Here is a 21,653-nt window from a genome sequence, read left to right on the forward strand (position 1 = left end):
GGTCTTTTGGGCATTTTGGGTCTTCATGGTCTTTTGGAACTTCAAGTGTCTTCAGGGTATTTTGTCTTGGATGCGTGTCAGTAACTTATTTGGAGGGTGTGACGCACTTTAGAAGTGTCAGGATGGCCGAGTGGTTTAAGGCACCAGACTCAAGGCTCTCAACTTTCCATGTGCCTCCATGGGTGGGTATTCTGGTCTCCTACCATGGAGGCGTGGGTTCGAATCCCACTTCTGACACTATTTTCTTTCTAATGTAATTATAAAAAATTTCGTCGAGCCATATTATTTTGCAAAGATGGACATGAACGCCAGATCCACAACCACGGTCAGTCACAGATCCACATCAGTGGATATATATCAATTCATGGATTCACAACCTCGGTTGCATTCAGTCAGTCAGACCCAGTTGGTCTCGCAGATCTTTGCACAAGAACCCACACACGCACATACACACCCACGCTCTCAAACGCATGCACACTCAAACATACACACACACGCACACACACAAACATCTTTCTCCCATCACCTCATCCTCATCAGTACCCTCTTTGCTCTCATTTTCACCCTCCCCATTCGACTCCTCACCTCCACCCAAATCACGCTTCCCTCACACTCGACTAACTCAGAGTTCACAGTTCACACTCGACTCACTCATTTTTCACACTCGACTAACTCAGACCTCACAGTTCACACTCAACTAACTCATTTTTCACAATCGACTCACTCATCCCTCACACTCTGGGTCTTCAGGGTCTTCAGCATCTTTTGCATATATTGGGTCTTTGGGATATTTTGGGGCTTTTTGGGTTTAAAGGGTCATCGGGGTATTTTGGGTATCCATGGTCTTTTCGGATCTTCAGGATATTTTGGGTCTTCGTGGTTTTTAAGGGTCTTTGGGGTATTTTGGAAATTTTTGGTCTTCATGTCTTTTGGATCTTTAAGTGTCTACAGGGTCTTTTGGATCTTCAGGGTATTTTGGATCTTCGGGATCTTTTGGGTATTATGGGTCTTCGTGGTCTTTTGGGTCTTTTAGGGTATTTGGGGTATTTTGGGTCTTCAGGATATTTTGGAAATTTTTGGTCTTCATGTCTTTTGGATCTTTAAGTGTCTTCAGGGTCTTTTGGATCTTCAGGGTATTTTGGATCTTCGGGATCTTTTGGGTAGTATGGGTCTTCATGGTCTTTTGGGTATTTTAGGGTATTTGGGGTATTTTAAGAATTTTGGGTCTTCATGTCTTTTGGATCTGTAAGTATCTTCAGGGTCTTCAGGATGTTTTGGGTATTATGGGTCTTCGGGGTATTTTGGATCTTTAAGGCCTTCAGGGTCTTTTGGGTCTTCAGGGTATGTTGGGTCTTCAGGATCTTTTGGATATTATCGGTCTTCAGGGTATTTTGGGTCTTTTGGGCATTTTGGGTCTTCATGGTCTTTTGGAACGTCAAGTGTCTTCAGGGTATTTTGTCTTGGATGCGTGTCAGTAACTTATTTGGAGGGTGTGACACACTTTAGAAGTGTCAGGATGGCCGAGTGGTCTAAGGCATGAGACTCAAGGCCTTCAAGCATTTCCACGTGCTTCCCTGGGCATGCATTCTGGTCTCCCCATGGAGGCATGGGTTCGAATCCCACCTCTGACACTATTTTCTCTCCAATGTAATTATAAAAATTTTCGTCGAGCCATATTATTTTGCAGAGATGGACATGAACGCCAGATCCACAACCACGGTCAGTCACAGATCCACATCAGTGGATTTATATCAATTTATGGATTCACAACCTCGGTTGCATTCAGGCAGTCAGACCCAGTTGGTCTCGCAGATCTTTGCACACGAACCCACACGCGCACATACACACCCACACTCTCAAACGCATGCACACTCAAACATACACACACACGCACACACACAAACATCTTTCTCCTTTCACCTCATCCTCATCCGTTCCCTCTTTGCTCTCATTTTCACCCTCACCACTCGACTCCTCACCTCCACCCAAATCACGCTTCCCTCACACTCGACTAACCCAGAGTTCACAGTTCACACTCGACTAACTCATTTTTCACACTCGACTGACTCAGACCTCACAGTTCACACTCAACTAACTCATTTTTTACAATCGACTCACTCATCCCTCACACTCTGGGTCTTCAGGGTCTTCAGCATCTTTTGCATATATTGGGTCTTCGGGATATTTTGCGGCTTTTTGGGTTTGAAGGGTCATCGGGGTATTTTGGGTATCCATGGTGTTTTCGGATCTTCGGGATATTTTGGGTCTTCGTGGTTTTTAAGGGTCTTTGGGGTATTTTGGAAATTTTTGGTCTTCATGTCTTTTGGATCTTTAAGTGTCTTCAGGGTCTTTTGGATCTTCAGGGTATTTTGGATCTTCGGGATCTTTTGGGTATTATGGGTCTTCGTGGTCTTTTGGGTATTTTAGGGTATTTGGGGTATTTTGGGTCTTCATGTCTTTTGGATCTGTAAGTGTCTTCAGGGTCTTCAGGATATTTTGGGAATTTTTGGTCTTCATGTCTTATGGATCTTTAAGTGTCTTCAAGGTCTTTTGGATCTTCTGGGTATTTTGGATCTTCTGGATCTTTTTGGTAGTATGTGTCTTCATGGTCTTTTGGGTCTTTTAGGGTATTTGGGGTATTTTGAGAATTTTGGGTCTTCATGTCTTTTGGATCCGTACGTGTCTTCAGGGTCTTCAGGATGTTTTTGGTGTTATAGGTCTTCAGGGTATTTTGGATCTTTAAGGTCTTCAGGGTATTTTGGGTCTTTGGGGTATTTTGGGCATTTTGGGTCTTCATGGTCTTTTGGAACTTCAAGTGTCTTCAGGGTATTTTGTCTTGGATGCGTGTCAGTAACTTATTTTGAGGGTATGACACACTTTCAAAGTGTCAGGATGGCCGAGCAGTCTAAGGCGCCAGACTCAAGGCTCCCAAGCTTTCCATGTGCTTCCATGGGTGGGTATTCTGGTCTCCCCATGGAGGCGTGGGTTCGAATCCCACTTCTGACATTATTTTCTTTTTAATGTAATTATAAAAATTTTCGTCGAGCCATATTATTTTGCAAAGATGGACATGAACGCCAGATCCACAACCACGGTCAGTCACAGATCCACATCAGTGGATTTATATCAATTAATGGATTCACAACTTCGGTTGCATTCAGGCAGTCAGACCCAGTTGGTCTCGCAGATCTTTGCACAAGAACACACACACGCACATACACACCCACACTCTCAAACGCATGCACACTCAAACATACACACACACGCACACACACAAACATCTTTCTCCCATCACCTCATCCTCATCCGTACCCTCTTTGCTCTCATTTTCACCCTCCCCATTCGACTCCTCACCTCCACCCAAATCACGCTTCCCTCACACTCGACTAACTCAGAGTTCACAGTTCACACTCGACTCACTCATTTTTCACACTCGACTAACTCAGACCTCACAGTTCACACTCAACTAACTCATTTTTCACAATCGACTCACTCATCCCTCACACTCTGGGTCTTCAGGGTCTTCAGCATCTTTTGCATATATTGGGTCTTCGGGATATTTTGGGGCTTTTTGGGTTTGAAGGGTCATCGGGGTATTTTGGGTATCCATGGTCTTTTCGGATCTTCGAGATATTTTGGGTCTTCGTGGTTTTTAAGGGTCTTTGCGGTATTTTGGAAATTTTTGGTCTTCATGTCTTTTGGATCTTTAAGTGTCTTCAGGGTCTTTTGGATCTTCAGGGTATTTTGGATCTTCGGGATCTTTTGGGTATTATGGGTCTTCGTGGTCTTTTGGCTCTTTTAGGGTATTTGGGGTATTTTGGGTCTTCAGGATATTTTGGAAATTTTTGGTCTTCATGTCTTTTGGATCTTTAAGTGTCTTCAGGGTCTTTTGGATCTTCAGGTTATTTTGGATCTTCGGGATCTTTTGGGTATTATGGGTCTTCGTGGTCTTTTGGGTCTTTTAGGGTATTTGGGGTATTTTGGGTCTTCATGTCTTTTGGATCTGTAAGTGTCTTCAGGGTCTTCAGGATATTTTGGGAATTTTTGGTCTTCATGTCTTTTGGATCTTTAAGTGTCTTCAGGGTCTTTTGGATCTTCTGGGTATTTTGGATCTTCGGGATCTTTTGGGTAGTATGTGTCTTCATGGTCTTTTGGGTCTTTTAGGGTATTTGGGGTATTTTGAGATTTTGGGTCTTCATGTCTTTTGGATCTGTAAGTGTCTTCAGGGTCTTCAGGATGTTTTGGGTATTATGGGTCTTCGGGGTATTTTGGATCTTTAAGGTCTTCAGGGTATTTTGGGTCTTCAGGGTATGTTGGATCTTCAGGATCTTTTGGGTATTATCGGTCTTCAGGGTATTTTGGGTCTTTGGGGTATTTTGGGCATTTGGGTCTTCATGGTCTTTTGGAACTTCAAGTGTCTTCAGGGTATTTTGTCTTGGATGCGTGTCAGTAACTTATTTGGAGGGTATGACGCACTTTAGAAGTATCAGGATGGCCGAGCAGTCTAAGGTGCCAGACTCAAGGCTCTCAAGCTTTCCATGTGCTTCCATGGGTGGGTATTCTGGTCTCCCCATGGAGGCGTGGGTTCGAATCCCACTTCTGACACTATTTTCTTTCCAATGTAATTATAAAAAATTTCGTCGAGCCATATTAATTTGCAAAGATGGACGTGAACGCCAGATCCACAACCACGGTCAGTCACAGATCCACATCAGTGGATATATATCAATTCATGGATTCACAACCTCGTTTGCATTCAGTCAGTCAGACCCAGTTGGTCTCGCAGATCTTTGCACACGAACCCACACACGCACATACACACCCACACTCTCAAACGCATGCACACTCAAACATACACACACACGCACACACACAAACATCTTTCTCCCATCACCTCATCCTCATCCGTGCCCTCTTTGCTCTCATTTTCACCCTCCCCATTCGACTCCTCACCTCCACCCAAATCACGCTTCCCTCACACTCGACTAACTCAGAGTTCCCAGTTCACACTCGACTCACTCAGACCTCACAGTTCACACTCAACTAACTCATTTTTCACAATCGACTCACTCATCCCTCACACTCTGGGTCTTCAGGGTCTTCAGCATCTTTTGCATATATTGGGTCTTCGGGATATTTTGGGGCTTTTGGGTTTAAAGGGTCATCGGGGTATTTTGGGTATCCATGGTCTTTTCGGATCTGCGGGATATTTTGGGTCTTCGTGGTTTTTAAGGGTCTTTGGGGTATTTTGGAAATTTTTGGTCTTCATGTCTTTTGGATCTTTAAGTGTCTACAGGGTCTTTTGGATCTTCAGGGTATTTTGGATCTTCGGGATCTTTTGGGTATTATGGGTCTTCGTGGTCTTTTGGGTCTTTTAGGGTATTTGGGGTATTTTGGGTCTTCAGGATATTTTGGAAATTTTTGGTCTTCATGTCTTTTGGATCTTTAAGTGTCTTCAGGGTCTTTTGGATCTTCAGGGTATTTTGGATCTTTGGGATATTTTGGGTAGTATGGGTCTTCATGGTCTTTTGGGTCTTTTAGGGTATTTGGGGTATTTTGAGAATTTTGGGTCTTCATGTCTTTTGGATCTGTAAGTATCTTCAGGGTCTTCAGGATGTTTTGGGTATTATGAGTCTTCGGGGTATTTTGGATCTTTAAGGTCTTCAGGGTCTTTTGGGTCTTCAGGGTATGTTGGGTCTTCAGGATCTTTTGGGTATTATCGGTCTTCAGGGTATTTTGGGTCTTTTGGGCATTTTGGGTCTTCATGGTCTTTTGGAACTTCAAGTGTCTTCAGGGTATTTTGTCTTGGATGCGTGTCAGTATATTATTTGGAGGTTGTGACACACTTTAGGAGTGTCAGGATGGCCGAGTGGTCTAAGGCACCAGATTTAAGGCTCTCAACTTTCCATGTGCTTCCATGGGTGGGTGTTCTGGTCTCCTCCATGGAGGCGTGGGTTCGAATCCCACTTCTGACACTATTTTCTTTCTAATGTAATTATAAAAATTTTCGTCGAGCCATATTATTTTGCAAAGATGGACATGAACGCCAGATCCACAACCACGGTCAGTCACAGATCCACATCAGTGGATTTATATCAATTCATGGATTCACAACCTCGGTTGCATTCAGGCAGTCAGACCCAGTTGGTCTCGCAGATCTTTGCACACGAACACACACACGCACATACACACCCACACTCTCAAACGCATGCACACTCAAACATACACACACACGCACACACACAAACATCTTTCTCCTATCACCTCATCCTCATCCGGTCCCTCTTTGCTCTCATTTTCACCCTCACCACTCGACTCCTCACCTCCACCCAAATCACGCTTCCCTCACACTCGACTAACTCAGACTTCACAGTTCACACTCGACTAACTCATTTTTCACACTCGACTAACTCAGACCTCACAGTTCACACTCACTTTAGTGAGTTGGTCTCGCAGTTGGTCTCGCAGATCTTTGCACACGAACACACACACGCACATACACACCCACACTCTCAAACGCATGCACACTCAAACATACACACACACGCACACACGCAAACATCTTTCTCCCATCACCTCATCCTCATCCGTACCCTCTTTTCTCTCATTTTCACCCTCACCACTCGACTCCTCACCTCCACCCAAATCACGCTTCCCTCACACTCGACTAACTCAGACTTCACAGTTCACACTCGACGAACTCATTTTTCACACTCGACTAACTCAGACCTCACAGTTCACACTCAACTAACTCATTTTTCACAATCGACTCACTCATCCCTCACACTGTGGGTCTTCAGGGTCTTCAGCATCTTTTGCATATATTCGGTCTTCGGGATATTTTGGGGCTTTTTGGGTTTGAAGGGTCATCGGGGTATTTTGGGTATCCGTGGTCTTTTCGGATCTTCGGGATATTTTGGGTCTTCGTGGTTTTTAAGGGTCTTTGGGGTATTTTGGAAATTTTTGGTCTTCATGTCTTTTGGTTCTTTAAGTGTCTTCAGGGTCTTTTGGATCTTCAGGGTATTTTGGATCTTCGGGATCTTTTGGGTATTATGGATCTTCGTGGTCTTTTGGGTCTTTTAGGGTATTTGGGGTATTTTGGGTCTTCATGTCTTTTGGATCTGTAAGTGTCTTCAGGGTCTTCAGGATATTTTGGGAATTTTTGGTCTTCATGTCTTTTGGATCTTTAAGTGTCTTCAGGGTCCTTTGGATCTTCTGGGTATTTTGGATCTTCAGGATCTTTTGGGTAGTATGTGTCTTCATGGTCTTTTGGGTATTTTAGGGTATTTGGGGTATTTTGAGAATTTTGGGTCTTCATGTCTTTTGGATCTGTAAGTGTCTTCAGGATGGTTTGGGTATTATGGGTCTTCAGGGTATTTTGGATCTTTAAGGTCTTCAGGGTATTTTGGGTCTTCAGGGTATGTTGGATCTTCAGGATCTTTTGGGTATTATCGGTCTTCAGGGTATTTTGGGTCTTTGGGGTATTTTGGGCATTTGGATCTTCATGGTCTTTTGGAACTTCAAGTGTCTTCAGGGTATTTTGTCTTGGATGCGTGTCAGTAACTTATTTGGAGGGTGTGACACACTTTAGAAGTGTCAGGATGGCCGAGTGGTCAAAGGCGCCAGACTCAAGGCTCTCAGGTCTTTCCATGTGGCTTCCATTGGTGGGTGTTCTGGTCTCCTTCATGGAGGCGTGGGTTCGAAACCCACTTCTGACACTATTTTCTTTCTAATGTAATTATAAAAATTTTCGTCGACCCATATTAATTTGCAAAGATGGACGTGAACGCCAGATCCACAACCACGGTCAGTCACAGATCCACATCAGTGGATATATATCAATTAATGGATTCACAACCTCGGTTGCATTCAGGCAGTCAGACCCAGTTGGTCTCGCAGATCTTTGCACACTAACCCACACACGCACATACACACCCACTCTCTCAAACGCATGCACACTCAAACATACACACACATGCACACACACAAACATCTTTCTCCCATCACCTCATCCTCATCCGTACCCTCTTTGCTCTCATTTTCACCCTCACCACTCGACTCCTCACCTCCACCCAAATCACGCTTCCCTCACACTCGACTAACTCAGAGTTCACAGTTCACACTCGACTCACTCATTTTTCACCCTCGACTAACTCAGTTTTCACACTCGACTAACTCAGAGTTCACAGTTCACACTCGACTCACTCATTTTTCACACTCGACTAACTCAGACCTCACAGTTCACACTCAACTAACTCATTTTTCACAATCGACTCACTCATCCCTCACACTCTGGGTCTTCAGGGTCTTCAGCATCTTTTGCATATATTGGGTCTTTGGGATATTTTGGGGCTTTTTGGGTTTAAAGGGTCATCGGGGTATTTTGGGTATCCATGGTCTTTTCGGATCTTCGGGATATTTTGGGTCTTCGTGGTTTTTAAGGGTCTTTGGGGTATTTTGGAAATTGTTGGTCTTCATGTCTTTTTGATCTTTAAGTGTCTGCAGGGTCTTTTGGATCTTCAGGGTATTTTGGATCTTCGGGATCTTTTGGGTATTATGGGTCTTCGTGGTCTTTTGGGTCTTTTAGGGTATTTGGGGTATTTTGGGTCTTCAGGATATTTTGGAAATTTTTGGTCTTCATGTCTTTTTGATCTTTAAGTGTCTACAGGGTCTTTTGGATCTTCAGGGTATTTTGGATCTCCGGGATCTTTTGGGTAGTATGGGTCTTCATGGTCTTTTGGGTCTTTTAGGGTATTTGGGGTATTTTGAGAATTTTGGGTCTTCATGTCTTTTGGATCTGTAAGTATCTTCAGGGTCTTCAGGATGTTTTGGGTATTATGGGTCTTCGGGGTATTTTGGATCTTTGAGGTCTTCAGGGTCTTTTGGGTCTTCAGGGTATGTTGGGTCTTCAGGATCTTTTGGGTATTATCGGTCTTCAGGGTATTTTGGGTCTTTTGGGCATTTTGGGTCTTCATGGTCTTTTGGAACTTCAAGTGTCTTCAGGGTATTTTGTCTTGGATGCGTGTCAGTAACTTATTTGGAGGGTGTGACGCACTTTAGAAGTGTCAGGATGGCCGAGTGGTTTAAGGCACCAGACTCAAGGCTCTCAACTTTCCATGTGCCTCCATGGGTGGGTATTCTGGCCTCCCCATGGAGGCGTGGGTTCGAATCCCACTTCTGACACTATTTTCTTTCTAATGTAATTATAAAAATTTTCGTCGAGCCATATTATTTTGCAAAGATGGACATGAACGCCAGATCCACAACCACGGTCAGTCACAGATCCACATCAGTGGATATATATCAATTCATGGATTCACAACCTCGGTTGCATTCAGTCAGTCAGACCCAGTTGGTCTCGCAGATCTTTGCACAAGAACCCACACACGCACATACACACCCACACTCTCAAACGCATGCACACTCAAACATACACACACACGCACACACACAAACATCTTTCTCCCATCACCTCATCCTCATCAGTACCCTCTTTGCTCTCATTTTCACCCTCCCCATTCGACTCCTCACCTCCACCCAAATCACGCTTCCCTCACACTCGACTAACTCAGAGTTCACAGTTCACACTCGACTCACTCATTTTTCACACTCGACTAACTCAGACCTCACAGTTCACACTCAACTAACTCATTTTTCACAATCGACTCGCTCATCCCTCACACTCTGGGTCTTCAGGGTCTTCAGCATCTTTTGCATATATTGGGTCTTTGGGATATTTTGGGGCTTTTTGGGTTTAAAGGGTCATCGGGGTATTTTGGGTCTCCATGGTCTTTTCGGATCTTCAGGATATTTTGGGTCTTCGTGGTTTTTAAGGGTCTTTGGGGTATTTTGGAAATTTTTGGTCTTCATGTCTTTTGGATCTTTAAGTGTCTACAGGGTCTTTTGGATCTTCAGGGTATTTTGGATCTTCGGGATCTTTTGGGTATTATGGGTCTTCGTGGTCTTTTGGGTCTTTTAGGGTATTTTGGGTCTTCAGGATATTTTGGAAATTTTTGGTCTTCATGTCTTTTGGATCTTTAAGTGTCTTCAGGGTCTTTTGGATCTTCAGGGTATTTTGGATCTTCGGGATCTTTTGGGTAGTATGGGTCTTCATGGTCTTTTGGGTCTTTTAGGGTATTTGGGGTATTTTAAGAATTTTGGGTCTTCATGTCTTTTGGATCTGTAAGTATCTTCAGGGTCTTCAGGATGTTTTGGGTATTATGGGTCTTTGGGGTATTTTGGATCTTTAAGGTCTTCAGGGTCTTTTGGGTCTTCAGGGTATGTTGGGTCTTCAGGATCTTTTGGATATTATCGGTCTTCAGGGTATTTTGGGTCTTTTGGGCATTTTGGGTCTTCATGGTCTTTTGGAACGTCAAGTGTCTTCAGGGTATTTTGTCTTGGATGCGTGTCAGTAACTTATTTGGAGGGTGTGACACACTTTAGAAGTGTCAGGATGGCCGAGTGGTCTAAGGCATGAGACTCAAGGCCCTCAAGCATTTCCACGTGCTTCCCTGGGCGTGCATTCTGGTCTCCCCATGGAGGCATGGGTTCGAATCCCACCTCTGACACTATTTTCTTCCTAATGTAATTATAAAAATTTTCGTCGAGCCATATTATTTTGCAGAGATGGACATGAACGCCAGATCCACAACCACGGTCAGTCACAGATCCACATCAGTGGATTTATATCAATTTATGGATTCACAACCTCGGTTGCATTCAGGCAGTCAGACCCAGTTGGTCTCGCAGATCTTTGCACACGAACACACACACGCACATACACACCCACACTCTCAAACGCATGCACACTCAAACATACACACACACGCACACACACAAACATCTTTCTCCTATCACCTCATCCTCATCCGTTCCCTCTTTGCTCTAATTTTCACCCTCACCATTCGACTCCTCACCTCCACCCAAATCACGCTTCCCTCACACTCGACTAACTCAGACTTCACAGTTCACACTCGACGAACTCATTTTTCACACTCGACTAACTCAGACCTCACAGTTCACACTCAACTAACTCATTTTTCACAATCGACTCACTCATCCCTCACACTGTGGGTCTTCAGGGTCTTCAGCATCTTTTGCATATATTGTGTCTTCGGGATATTTTGGGGCTTTTTGGGTTTGAAGGGTCATCGGGGTATTTTGGGTATCCGTGGTCTTTTCGGATCTTCGGGATATTTTGGGTCTTCGTGGTTTTTAAGGGTCTTTGGGGTATTTTGGGCATTTTTGGTCTTCATGTCTTTTGGTTCTTTAAGTGTCTTCAGGGTCTTTTGGATCTTCAGGGTATTTTGGATCTTCGGGATATTTTGGGTATTACGGGTCTTCGTGGTCTTTTGGGTCTTTTAGGGTATTTGGGGTATTTTGGGTCTTCATGTCTTTTGGATCTGTAAGTGTCTTCAGGGTCTTCAGGATATTTTGGGAATTTTTGGTCTTCATGTCTTTTGGATCTTTAAGTGTCTTCAGGGTCTTTTGGATCTTCTGGGTATTTTGGATCTTCGGGATCTTTTGGGTAGTATGTGTCTTCATGGTCTTTTGGGTCTTTTAGGGTATTTGGGGTATTTTGAGAATTTTGGGTCTTCATGTCTTTTGGATCTGTAAGTGTCTTCAGGGTCTTCAGGATGTTTTGGGTATTATGGGTCTTCGGGGTATTTTGGATCTTTAAGGTCTTCAGCGTATTTTGGGTCTTCAGGGTATGTTGGATCTTCAGGATATTTTGGGTCTTTGGGGTATTTTGGGCATTTGGGTCTTCATGGTCTTTTGGAACTTCAAGTGTCTTCAGGGTATTTTGTCTTGGATGCGTGTCAGTAACTTATTTGGAGGGTATGACGCACTTTAGAAGTGTCAGGATGGCCGAGCAGTCTAAGGTGCCAGACTCAAGGCTCTCAAGCTTTCCATGTGCTTCCATGGGTGGGTATTCTGGTCTCCCCATGGAGGCGTGGGTTCGAATCCCACTTCTGACACTATTTTCTTTCTAATGTAATTATAAAAATTTTCGTCGAGCCATATTAATTTGCAAAGATGGACGTGAACGCCAGATCCACAACCACGGTCAGTCACAGATCCACATCAGTGGATATATATCAATTAATGGATTCACAACCTCGGTTGCATTCAGTCAGTCAGACCCAGTTGGTCTCGCAGATCTTTGCACACGAACCCACACGCGCACATACACACCCACACTCTCAAACGCATGCACACTCAAACATACACACACACGCACACACACAAACATCTTTCTCCTTTCACCTCATCCTCATCCGTTCCCTCTTTGCTCTCATTTTCACCCTCACCACTCGACTCCTCACCTCCACCCAAATCACGCTTCCCTCACACTCGACTAACCCAGAGTTCACAGTTCACACTCGACTAACTCATTTTTCACACTCGACTGACTCAGACCTCACAGTTCACACTCAACTAACTCATTTTTTACAATCGACTCACTCATCCCTCACACTCTGGGTCTTCAGGGTCTTCAGCATCTTTTGCATATATTGGGTCTTCGGGATATTTTGCGGCTTTTTGGGTTTGAAGGGTCATCGGGGTATTTTGGGTATCCATGGTGTTTTCGGATCTTCGGGATATTTTGGGTCTTCGTGGTTTTTAAGGGTCTTTGGGGTATTTTGGAAATTTTTGGTCTTCATGTCTTTTGGATCTTTAAGTGTCTTCAGGGTCTTTTGGATCTTCAGGGTATTTTGGATCTTCGGGATCTTTTGGGTATTATGGGTCTTCGTGGTCTTTTGGGTATTTTAGGGTATTTGGGGTATTTTGGGTCTTCATGTCTTTTGGATCTGTAAGTGTCTTCAGGGTCTTCAGGATATTTTGGGAATTTTTGGTCTTCATGTCTTTTGGATCTTTAAGTGTCTTCAGGGTCTTTTGGATCTTCTGGGTATTTTGGATCTTCTGGATCTTTTTGGTAGTATGTGTCTTCATGGTCTTTTGGGTCTTTTAGGGTATTTGGGGTATTTTGAGAATTTTGGGTCTTCATGTCTTTTGGATCCGTACGTGTCTTCAGGGTCTTCAGGATGTTTTTGGTGTTATAGGTCTTCAGGGTATTTTGGATCTTTAAGGTCTTCAGGGTATTTTGGGGCTTCAGGGTATGTTGGGTCTTCAGGATCTTTTGGGTATTATCGGTCTTCAGGATATTTTGGGTCTTTGGGGTATTTTGGGCATTTTGGGTCTTCATGGTCTTTTGGAACTTCAAGTGTCTTCAGGGTATTTTGTCTTGGATGCGTGTCAGTAACTTATTTTGAGGGTATGACACACTTTCAAAGTGTCAGGATGGCCGAGCAGTCTCAGGCACCAGACTCAAGGCTCCCAAGCTTTCCATGTGCTTCCATGGGTGGGTATTCTGGTCTCCCCATGGAGGCGTGGGTTCGAATCCCACTTCTGACATTATTTTCTTTTTAATGTAATTATAAAAATTTTCGTCGAGCCATATTATTTTGCAAAGATGGACATGAACGCCAGATCCACAACCACGGTCAGTCACAGATCCACATCAGTGGATTTATATCAATTAATGGATTCACAACTTCGGTTGCATTCAGGCAGTCAGACCCAGTTGGTCTCGCAGATCTTTGCACACGAACACACACACGCACATACACACCCACACTCTCAAACGCATGCACACTCAAACATACACACACACGCACACACACAAACATCTTTCTCCCATCACCTCATCCTCATCCGTACCCTCTTTGCTCTCATTTTCACCCTCCCCATTTGACTCCTCACCTCCACCCAAATCACGCTTCCCTCACACTCGACTAACTCAGAGTTCACAGTTCACACTCGACTCACTCATTTTTCACACTCGACTAACTCAGACCTCACAGTTCACACTCAACTAACTCATTTTTCACAATCGACTCACTCATCCCTCACACTCTGGGTCTTCAGGGTCTTCAGCATCTTTTGCATATATTGGGTCTTCGGGATATTTTGGGGCTTTTTGGGTTTGAAGGGTCATCGGGGTATTTTGGGTATCCATGGTCTTTTCGGATCTTCGAGATATTTTGGGTCTTCGTGGTTTTTAAGGGTCTTTGGGGTATTTTGGAAATTTTTGGTCTTCATGTCTTTTGGATCTTTAAGTGTCTTCAGGGTCTTTTGGATCTTCAGGGTATTTTGGATCTTCGGGATCTTTTGGGTATTATGGGTCTTCGTGGTCTTTTGGCTCTTTTAGGGTATTTGGGGTATTTTGGGTCTTCAGGATATTTTGGAAATTTTTGGTCTTCATGTCTTTTGGATCTTTAAGTGTCTTCAGGGTCTTTTGGATCTTCAGGTTATTTTGGATCTTCGGGATCTTTTGGGTATTATGGGTCTTCGTGGTCTTTTGGGTCTTTTAGGGTATTTGGGGTATTTTGGGTCTTCATGTCTTTTGGATCTGTAAGTGTCTTCAGGGTCTTCAGGATATTTTGGGAATTTTTGGTCTTCATGTCTTTTGGATCTTTAAGTGTCTTCAGGGTCTTTTGGATCTTCTGGGTATTTTGGATCTTCGGGATCTTTTGGGTAGTATGTGTCTTCATGGTCTTTTGGGTCTTTTAGGGTATTTGGGGTATTTTGAGATTTTGGGTCTTCATGTCTTTTGGATCTGTAAGTGTCTTCAGGGTCTTCAGGATGTTTTGGGTATTATGGGTCTTCGGGGTATTTTGGATCTTTAAGGTCTTCAGGGTATTTTGGGTCTTCAGGGTATGTTGGATCTTCAGGATCTTTTGGGTATTATCGGTCTTCAGGGTATTTTGGGTCTTTGGGGTATTTTGGGCATTTGGGTCTTCATGGTCTTTTGGAACTTCAAGTGTCTTCAGGGTATTTTGTCTTGGATGCGTGTCAGTAACTTATTTGGAGGGTATGACGCACTTTAGAAGTATCAGGATGGCCGAGCAGTCTAAGGTGCCAGACTCAAGGCTCTCAAGCTTTCCATGTGCTTCCATGGGTGGGTATTCTGGTCTCCCCATGGAGGCGTGGGTTCGAATCCCACTTCTGACACTATTTTCTTTCCAATGTAATTATAAAAATTTTCGTCGAGCCATATTAATTTGCAAAGATGGACGTGAACGCCAGATCCACAACCACGGTCAGTCACAGATCCACATCAGTGGATATATATCAATTCATGGATTCACAACCTCGGTTGCATTCAGTCAGTCAGACCCAGTTGGTCTCGCAGATCTTTGCACACGAACCCACACACGCACATACACACCCACACTCTCAAACGCATGCACACTCAAACATACACACACACAAACATCTTTCTCCCATCACCTCATCCTCATCCGTACCCTCTTTGCTCTCATTTTCACCCTCCCCATTCGACTCCTCACCTCCACCCAAATCACGCTTCCCTCACACTCGACTAACTCAGAGTTCACAGTTCACACTCGACTCACTCAGACCTCACAGTTCACACTCAACTAACTCATTTTTCACAATCGACTCACTCATCCCTCACACTCTGGGTCTTCAGGGTCTTCAGCATCTTTTGCATATATTGGGTCTTCGGGATATTTTGGGGCTTTTTGGGTTTAAAGGGTCATCGGGGTATTTTGGGTATCCATGGTCTTTTCGGATCTGCGGGATATTTTGGGTCTTCGTGGTTTTTAAGGGTCTTTGGGGTATTTTGTAAATTTTTGGTCTTCATGTCTTTTGGATCTTTAAGTGTCTACAGGGTCTTTTGGATCTTCAGGGTATTTTGGATCTTCGGGATCTTTTGGGTATTATGGGTCTTCGTGGTCTTTTGGGTCTTTTAGGGTATTTGGGGTATTTTGGGTCTTCAGGATATTTTGGAAATTTTTGGTCTTCATGTCTTTTGGATCTTTAAGTGTCTTCAGGGTCTTTTGGATCTTCAGGGTATTTTGAATCTTTGGGATATTTTGGGTAGTATGGGTCTTCATGGTCTTTTGGGTCTTTTAGGGTATTTGGGGTATTTTGAAAGCATTTTCAAAATCGTTCAACTAATATAGTTCAAAAATTAACTCATGCAGGTATTTTAGCACTACTCTAAGAAAATAAATTGTATATGATTACAATCACAAACGGGAATATCTAATTCCCAACAGCAATTTTTCCAAACCAACAAATTAAGCATAATGTATTATTACCATAATTCCTCTCCACTTTTTCTTTTCCCTTTTTTTTTTTTTTTTTAACAGTGTGTCACTCGTGGTGATATGAGTTCACTGATCTTGTAATTGACACAACTCATAACATTGTCGTTATGCCATTATCTTAATTCTACTGTATTCATTTGCAACATCACTTGATTTAATCTTTTAATCTCAGTATTTATGTCGCCATAAAAGTCTTCCTCTTGTGGTTCCACATTTCTTTCCTCATTTGTCACTTCATGCGTTATCATCGTGTTGTTGGTTACCTTATTCAAACACACCGTCACTAAGGCTTTCAAGCAAGCCACCACTAAAACAATTGCCAATATAACGACTAAACCAACAAACAAGTCTGCTACTCCTTGTATATATTCATACCTATGACATAATTATATGTTGATGACATTCAACATTATATACCAAACTAACAAGCTTCCTAAAAGGTAAATAAAGAAAATCCCTCAATATGTAACATAAATCAGATTATTTGTCTTACCCTGATCCCCCTATCTCCCGGGGTTGAACTCAATCCCCTGATCATGAATGTAGTTGTGATACATTTTTTCACTCATGTTGTATTAATATCAGCAGGTAATTGTATGTCATGTAGGCAAATAAATGTCACTATCCCAAGTAGGAATATCACATGTTGAAAATGTAATGTTTATCAATGCAAGGGGTGTTAAAATGTAATTCAAATGACTGTAAATCACGACTATCATTTATCTGCCACTGAATGTTCTGCTGGGCTGCTAGGTGCAGCCTCATTTTCTGTGGGATCGTCCACCTTAGCCCCATGTGCTTGCTTGCAATGAGAGGCATGAATCCAACTTTCTATTTTGGGTCCATATTTTTTTCTATTCTTATCAATCTCCTATGGTTTATCATTTCATTCCAAGATACCGCAACCAAAGGTTTTAACCAAAGCTCTACCAAACTATTTCCAATGTGAGCAAAAAATGCCAGTGAAACAATGATTCGAAGAATTAACTTCAAGGGGTCAATAAATTTATTCTATAACCAGATCTAATTTCCCCATCCAATAGTTTGCCTTGCCACATGTCATATTATAACACTTTAATAAACCTTCGAAAAATGTTTCCCATCTCAACAAATTTCCTTTTTACAAATAGCCATGTGTAACTTACGTATTTAACTACAATTTCCTCTCAATTTGTTTGGCCTAACTGGCCGCAAAAGTGGCTGCCAGCATGCAGTACCGTTTTTTATCTACCAAGGAAGTGCTCGTCCACACAAGACCTCTACCAAAATGTTGTTTGTAAAAACAAATCTGGGATTTCCGATTACATGGATGCACTCTCAGGACATTTTCAGGCTGCTGTTAACAATCCACTATGATAAATTAATTCCTTTACCCACAATCAAATAATTAGTACAAATTGAGGATATTATCCCTATGACATTCATTTATAGATTCATTATGTTGGATCTAATATATGTATTATTTTTTTTCCAATAATTTCGCACTGCTGTAAGGAAGAACAATAGCTCTCATAAGTCTTAGTAATATCGTATTTAATTTACCCAGCATCGAAGAATTTATTTACTATCCATTCTCATCTGTTAACCAGTGACTTTGTTTGAACTCCAGAACTCAAAACTCACAATAGTTCAAACCAGCAAAATTTCCTTTACTATTTTCCCATATCATCTATGCCTTATACACATCCATACATACAGCCCAATTTATATTCTGATAAAATTCAAGTTTATATATATATAAAATCCGTGAGCAGAGTACTCTGGGAAGTCAGTGTAAGACCTCTCCAAAATTTGGCTAATTTTGTACTCCCACATTTTTTATGAAGCTCATATCCATAAATAGCTTTGATTCTGATATAAATTCTATCACAATGGAATCCCAAGATTACTTCCAATTTTTACTATTAATGAATAGCTGCTCATAACTCAGCAAATCAAATCTTTATTCTCCATCTCCCTTGACAAAAGTGATAATTTTCATAATCAAATTATATTTCTATTTTTATTTTACGAATTCTATCGATATGCGATCCTATCCCCATGGAACTATCTATTTTCAGACAAGGCACACTGTCGGTGTCAACAATCTTGTAAGATTGATACACAAAAACAAAAACACTAACATTGACACACAAAATACCCACACACACATGCATTATGCGTATTTGTTTGCGTTGGAACCCTTATTTACAGATCAGGATGGGTGTCAACTTTATTTCAATTTCTCAAAATTTGTCCTTCAATTTTATAAACGCTAATACACAAATGGACCAAAAAGTTTATTCTTAGAAAACCCCTATGATGTCACATTGAAATTACCCTTTCAGTTCCCACAATAATTTATCCAAATTTGACTACCCACCCATTTGTATGTCAGTCGACCACTGACCTATCACTCATGCGGAACAATAGTCCGAAATTCCCACCTGATCATCATGTGACTCTTGTCACTTGGTTTGCCAAAAAATTGCAAAGCAATTGTTCCAAACTTTGTAAATTAAAAATTTTGTGCCCAACATAAAAGATCCAATTTCGGCATTTGATCAATTAATTATCAATTTGCTTACAAGCAAAAGAAAAATGAATAATTATTGCTGCGAAAACTTTTCAGACCCAAGAATCATCGACAGTTATTCATGTTTGTCCAGTAATCTAATTTGTTGAGGCCAATCGTCATTTGGGATTTCTCGCAATGAAGGCCTAATTGTTGTCTGAGGTATCGGTCAGCACTGGTACCCTTGATCTTGGTTTACCCTATGAACTTGTCTTCCTTTTGGTATACGGACACCCTCTTTTCCAATGTCCCATCCGTCCACACTTGAAACACCGGTTTCTGTCGTTGCCTGGTCTGTGCACCTGTGCACTTGTATTGCTGGGCTGCATCTCAACATCCCTGAGTTGCCACTGCAATCTCTCGTTATCTCCTGAAACACGAAAAAATTCTCTGTACCGTCCTTTTTGGGGAGACAACTGGAAATCAGATGGGACAACTGTCACTTTCATTCCTAATTTCGAGGGCAGTTGTGCATTTGTCTCCTCCACTGTATCCTGTATCCTTTTTATTTTAAGTTCTAGATCCGTTATCCGTTCTTGCTGTTCCCGTTGTCTGCATTCAACATCCCAAAGATGGAATGCAAGCCAGTCTACCGTTAGATTCTGTCTCTTCCTGGCTTTCAATCTTTGTTCCAATCTTTCCAATCGACTTCGCTCAAATGTACCATCTCTTGGAAACTCCTCATCATGTCCCTTTGTCCACAAATACCAATTCTCGACCTGCCTTATAGCTTCGGCACCATAACGGTCGTACATATGATGTGTACAAGTACCTTTTTGTGGAATCTCTGGTTGTCCTTGTGTATTCTTTCAGGCTCCATTTCCCATTCCGCCTTTTATCAAAGTAGCGTTGGATGTGTTGTAGCTTGTTCCTCTAAAGCTTCACTCGTACCTCCAGGAAGGATCTCTCCACCTGTTCAAACGGTGATTTCCAGAGAATCTCTCTCACCTGTGGCTTTTGCACAATCCAATCTCACAGATCAGTATTTGCAGATGAGCCAGAGGGTCAGTATGAAATGGGTGAATCCTCAGGTGTCCGCTCTGTTGAAGGGGAAATCACACAATGGTAACCGCACATATATATCTATATATAAACTCACCACCTTGCTCAATTTTCCAAGGTTGTCTTCACATTGATTAATATCTCACAAAGATATCAAAGCTTCTTTCTTGAGACCGCATTTTCATCAATCAAACAATCAATATAATCAATTCAATTTATTCAGTTCAATTTATTCAGTTAAATTTATTCAATTAAATTTATTCAGTTCAATTCAATTATTCAATTTCAATTAATTTATCAATATTCATCAATAAATCAAATTAATCATTTTGGATGACTCCTTGCATAAGCCCTTTCCCCAATGATATCAGGACAGGTCCATCTATTGACTGAGATCGAAGCTCATCGGTCGTCACCTCTGGTTCATACCTCATGTCAATTGACGAATCACTGTTCTGTCCTAGGGTCATATCTGACCTATTTTTCCATTTTGCCTGGTCTCCACAAATTTTCTTTGCAACCACTAAAGGCAACTCATCCTTCATTCGTGAGACCGCCAAAATGGATGGCAGATATTAAAGTTCTTTGGGAAAAATATCTCATCATTTTTCTTTTAATAGTACCCAAATCTCTTGGCAATATAATTTTCGTAAAAGTCCTGAAATGGGACTGTCAAATTCCTTCAATCATGCTAAATTTTGAAACTCCATCGCTTGTAATACCCAATTTATCCCATAGGTCTTGAAAGTTCTTTTCCAAGTTCGTGCAATCATTCTGCATTGGAACCCTATGATATCATTCATAATAATCATCATGATTTTATAATCATGGTTATATCATAATCATCTATTTGAAAAACAAACATTTCCTTTATCACCACAGCTATGTGGTATAATCAACAATAAAATAAACTGTACATAGCAAAAGGCTACCTCCTGACCACTTAGTATTCCTATTGACAATAAGTCATAACAATATCGAATAATCATTAAACAAGTAAAAGAAAAATCGCTTCTACTGCTCCAGCCGCAGCATTCGTCATTTTGTCTGCTCATTCGCGTGACCAAAACGGAATAAAGGGAGCTCAACCATTACACGGCGCTTTTAATGGCGCATGCCATAGGAACTCAACGCAATTTCGACTCGGCCAGAAAAACGAGCAAATTTTGCAGGGTGTTAACTGGAATTAGTCGTGAAAATATATGCAAAATACACAAATATATACATCCACAAAAATAAACAACAAACCCAAACAAACCCAAGGTCGACCATATTACATAATATTACACCATTTCAGGTGACATGAGAAAATCGTCATGATTGCTGAAATGTTCCGGGGTTTATACACACCTTAAAGAGGTATGCTTTGTGGTGTTGCCCTCTCCCACGTTTAATTAAATTAACCATAAACATTTCTTCCGTTCAACAGAACAAACATTTCCTATATCATGACATGCATGTCTTCAAAAATTACCATTTCAGCATCGTATTGATTGCTGAAATGTTCCAGGGTTTATACACACCTTAAAGAGGTATGCTTTGTGGTGTTGCCCTCTCCCACATTGAATTTATTAACCATAAACATTTCTTCCGTTCAACAGAACAAACATTTCCTATATCATGACATGTGCATGTCTTCAAAAATTGTATGACCACGAGAACAATGAACAGAAAGAGTGAAAGGTAAAAGTAAACCTAATTAAAACTGTGGGCAGTGATGATCCGGGGACCATACCGCTCCATCCTGATTGGACGGGTGCATGCCAGAGTCGTTAACGACAGTCCAGATCCGATTGTTCAAAATTTCAACTCAATCGATCGGAAAATGAACGCAGGGATGCATTTTAAAGGTTTTCAAGAAATCCACCATGGCCGCCATGTCACGTGACTTATGATGTCATAATTAATATATGCATCCAATCAAGTGACTTACGATGATTGGTCAAGGTATCGAGCTC

The 21,653-nt window shown here is 41.8% G+C and overlaps 9 non-coding genes across 9 annotated transcripts; all 9 read left to right on the plus strand.

Annotated features, from left to right (window-relative positions):
* The first annotated feature begins 116 nt into the window (after positions 1-116).
* Positions 117-237, plus strand: TRNAL-CAA (transfer RNA leucine (anticodon CAA)). The gene is made up of 2 exons: positions 117-154; positions 190-237. It is a non-coding gene; the product is annotated as a tRNA-Leu (tRNA).
* A 2,649-nt stretch (positions 238-2,886) lies between these two features.
* On the plus strand, positions 2,887-3,006 carry TRNAL-CAA (transfer RNA leucine (anticodon CAA)). Its single transcript has 2 exons — positions 2,887-2,924; positions 2,961-3,006. It is a non-coding gene; the product is annotated as a tRNA-Leu (tRNA).
* Positions 3,007-4,485: 1,479 nt separating this feature from the next.
* Positions 4,486-4,605, plus strand: TRNAL-CAA (transfer RNA leucine (anticodon CAA)). The gene is made up of 2 exons: positions 4,486-4,523; positions 4,560-4,605. It is a non-coding gene; the product is annotated as a tRNA-Leu (tRNA).
* Positions 4,606-5,855: 1,250 nt separating this feature from the next.
* TRNAL-CAA (transfer RNA leucine (anticodon CAA)) lies at positions 5,856-5,975 on the plus strand. Its single transcript has 2 exons — positions 5,856-5,893; positions 5,929-5,975. It is a non-coding gene; the product is annotated as a tRNA-Leu (tRNA).
* Positions 5,976-7,595: 1,620 nt separating this feature from the next.
* On the plus strand, positions 7,596-7,718 carry TRNAL-CAA (transfer RNA leucine (anticodon CAA)). The gene is made up of 2 exons: positions 7,596-7,633; positions 7,672-7,718. It is a non-coding gene; the product is annotated as a tRNA-Leu (tRNA).
* Positions 7,719-9,064: 1,346 nt separating this feature from the next.
* On the plus strand, positions 9,065-9,183 carry TRNAL-CAA (transfer RNA leucine (anticodon CAA)). The gene is made up of 2 exons: positions 9,065-9,102; positions 9,138-9,183. It is a non-coding gene; the product is annotated as a tRNA-Leu (tRNA).
* Positions 9,184-11,858: 2,675 nt separating this feature from the next.
* On the plus strand, positions 11,859-11,978 carry TRNAL-CAA (transfer RNA leucine (anticodon CAA)). Its single transcript has 2 exons — positions 11,859-11,896; positions 11,933-11,978. It is a non-coding gene; the product is annotated as a tRNA-Leu (tRNA).
* Positions 11,979-13,296: 1,318 nt separating this feature from the next.
* On the plus strand, positions 13,297-13,416 carry TRNAL-CAA (transfer RNA leucine (anticodon CAA)). Its single transcript has 2 exons — positions 13,297-13,334; positions 13,371-13,416. It is a non-coding gene; the product is annotated as a tRNA-Leu (tRNA).
* Positions 13,417-14,895: 1,479 nt separating this feature from the next.
* TRNAL-CAA (transfer RNA leucine (anticodon CAA)) lies at positions 14,896-15,015 on the plus strand. Its single transcript has 2 exons — positions 14,896-14,933; positions 14,970-15,015. It is a non-coding gene; the product is annotated as a tRNA-Leu (tRNA).
* The last annotated feature ends 6,638 nt before the right edge of the window (positions 15,016-21,653 follow it).

Source organism: Myxine glutinosa, chromosome 8, assembly GCF_964187855.1.
Source record: "Myxine glutinosa chromosome 8, kmMyxGlut1.1, whole genome shotgun sequence".
NCBI classification, from domain to species: domain Eukaryota; kingdom Metazoa; phylum Chordata; class Myxini; order Myxiniformes; family Myxinidae; genus Myxine; species Myxine glutinosa.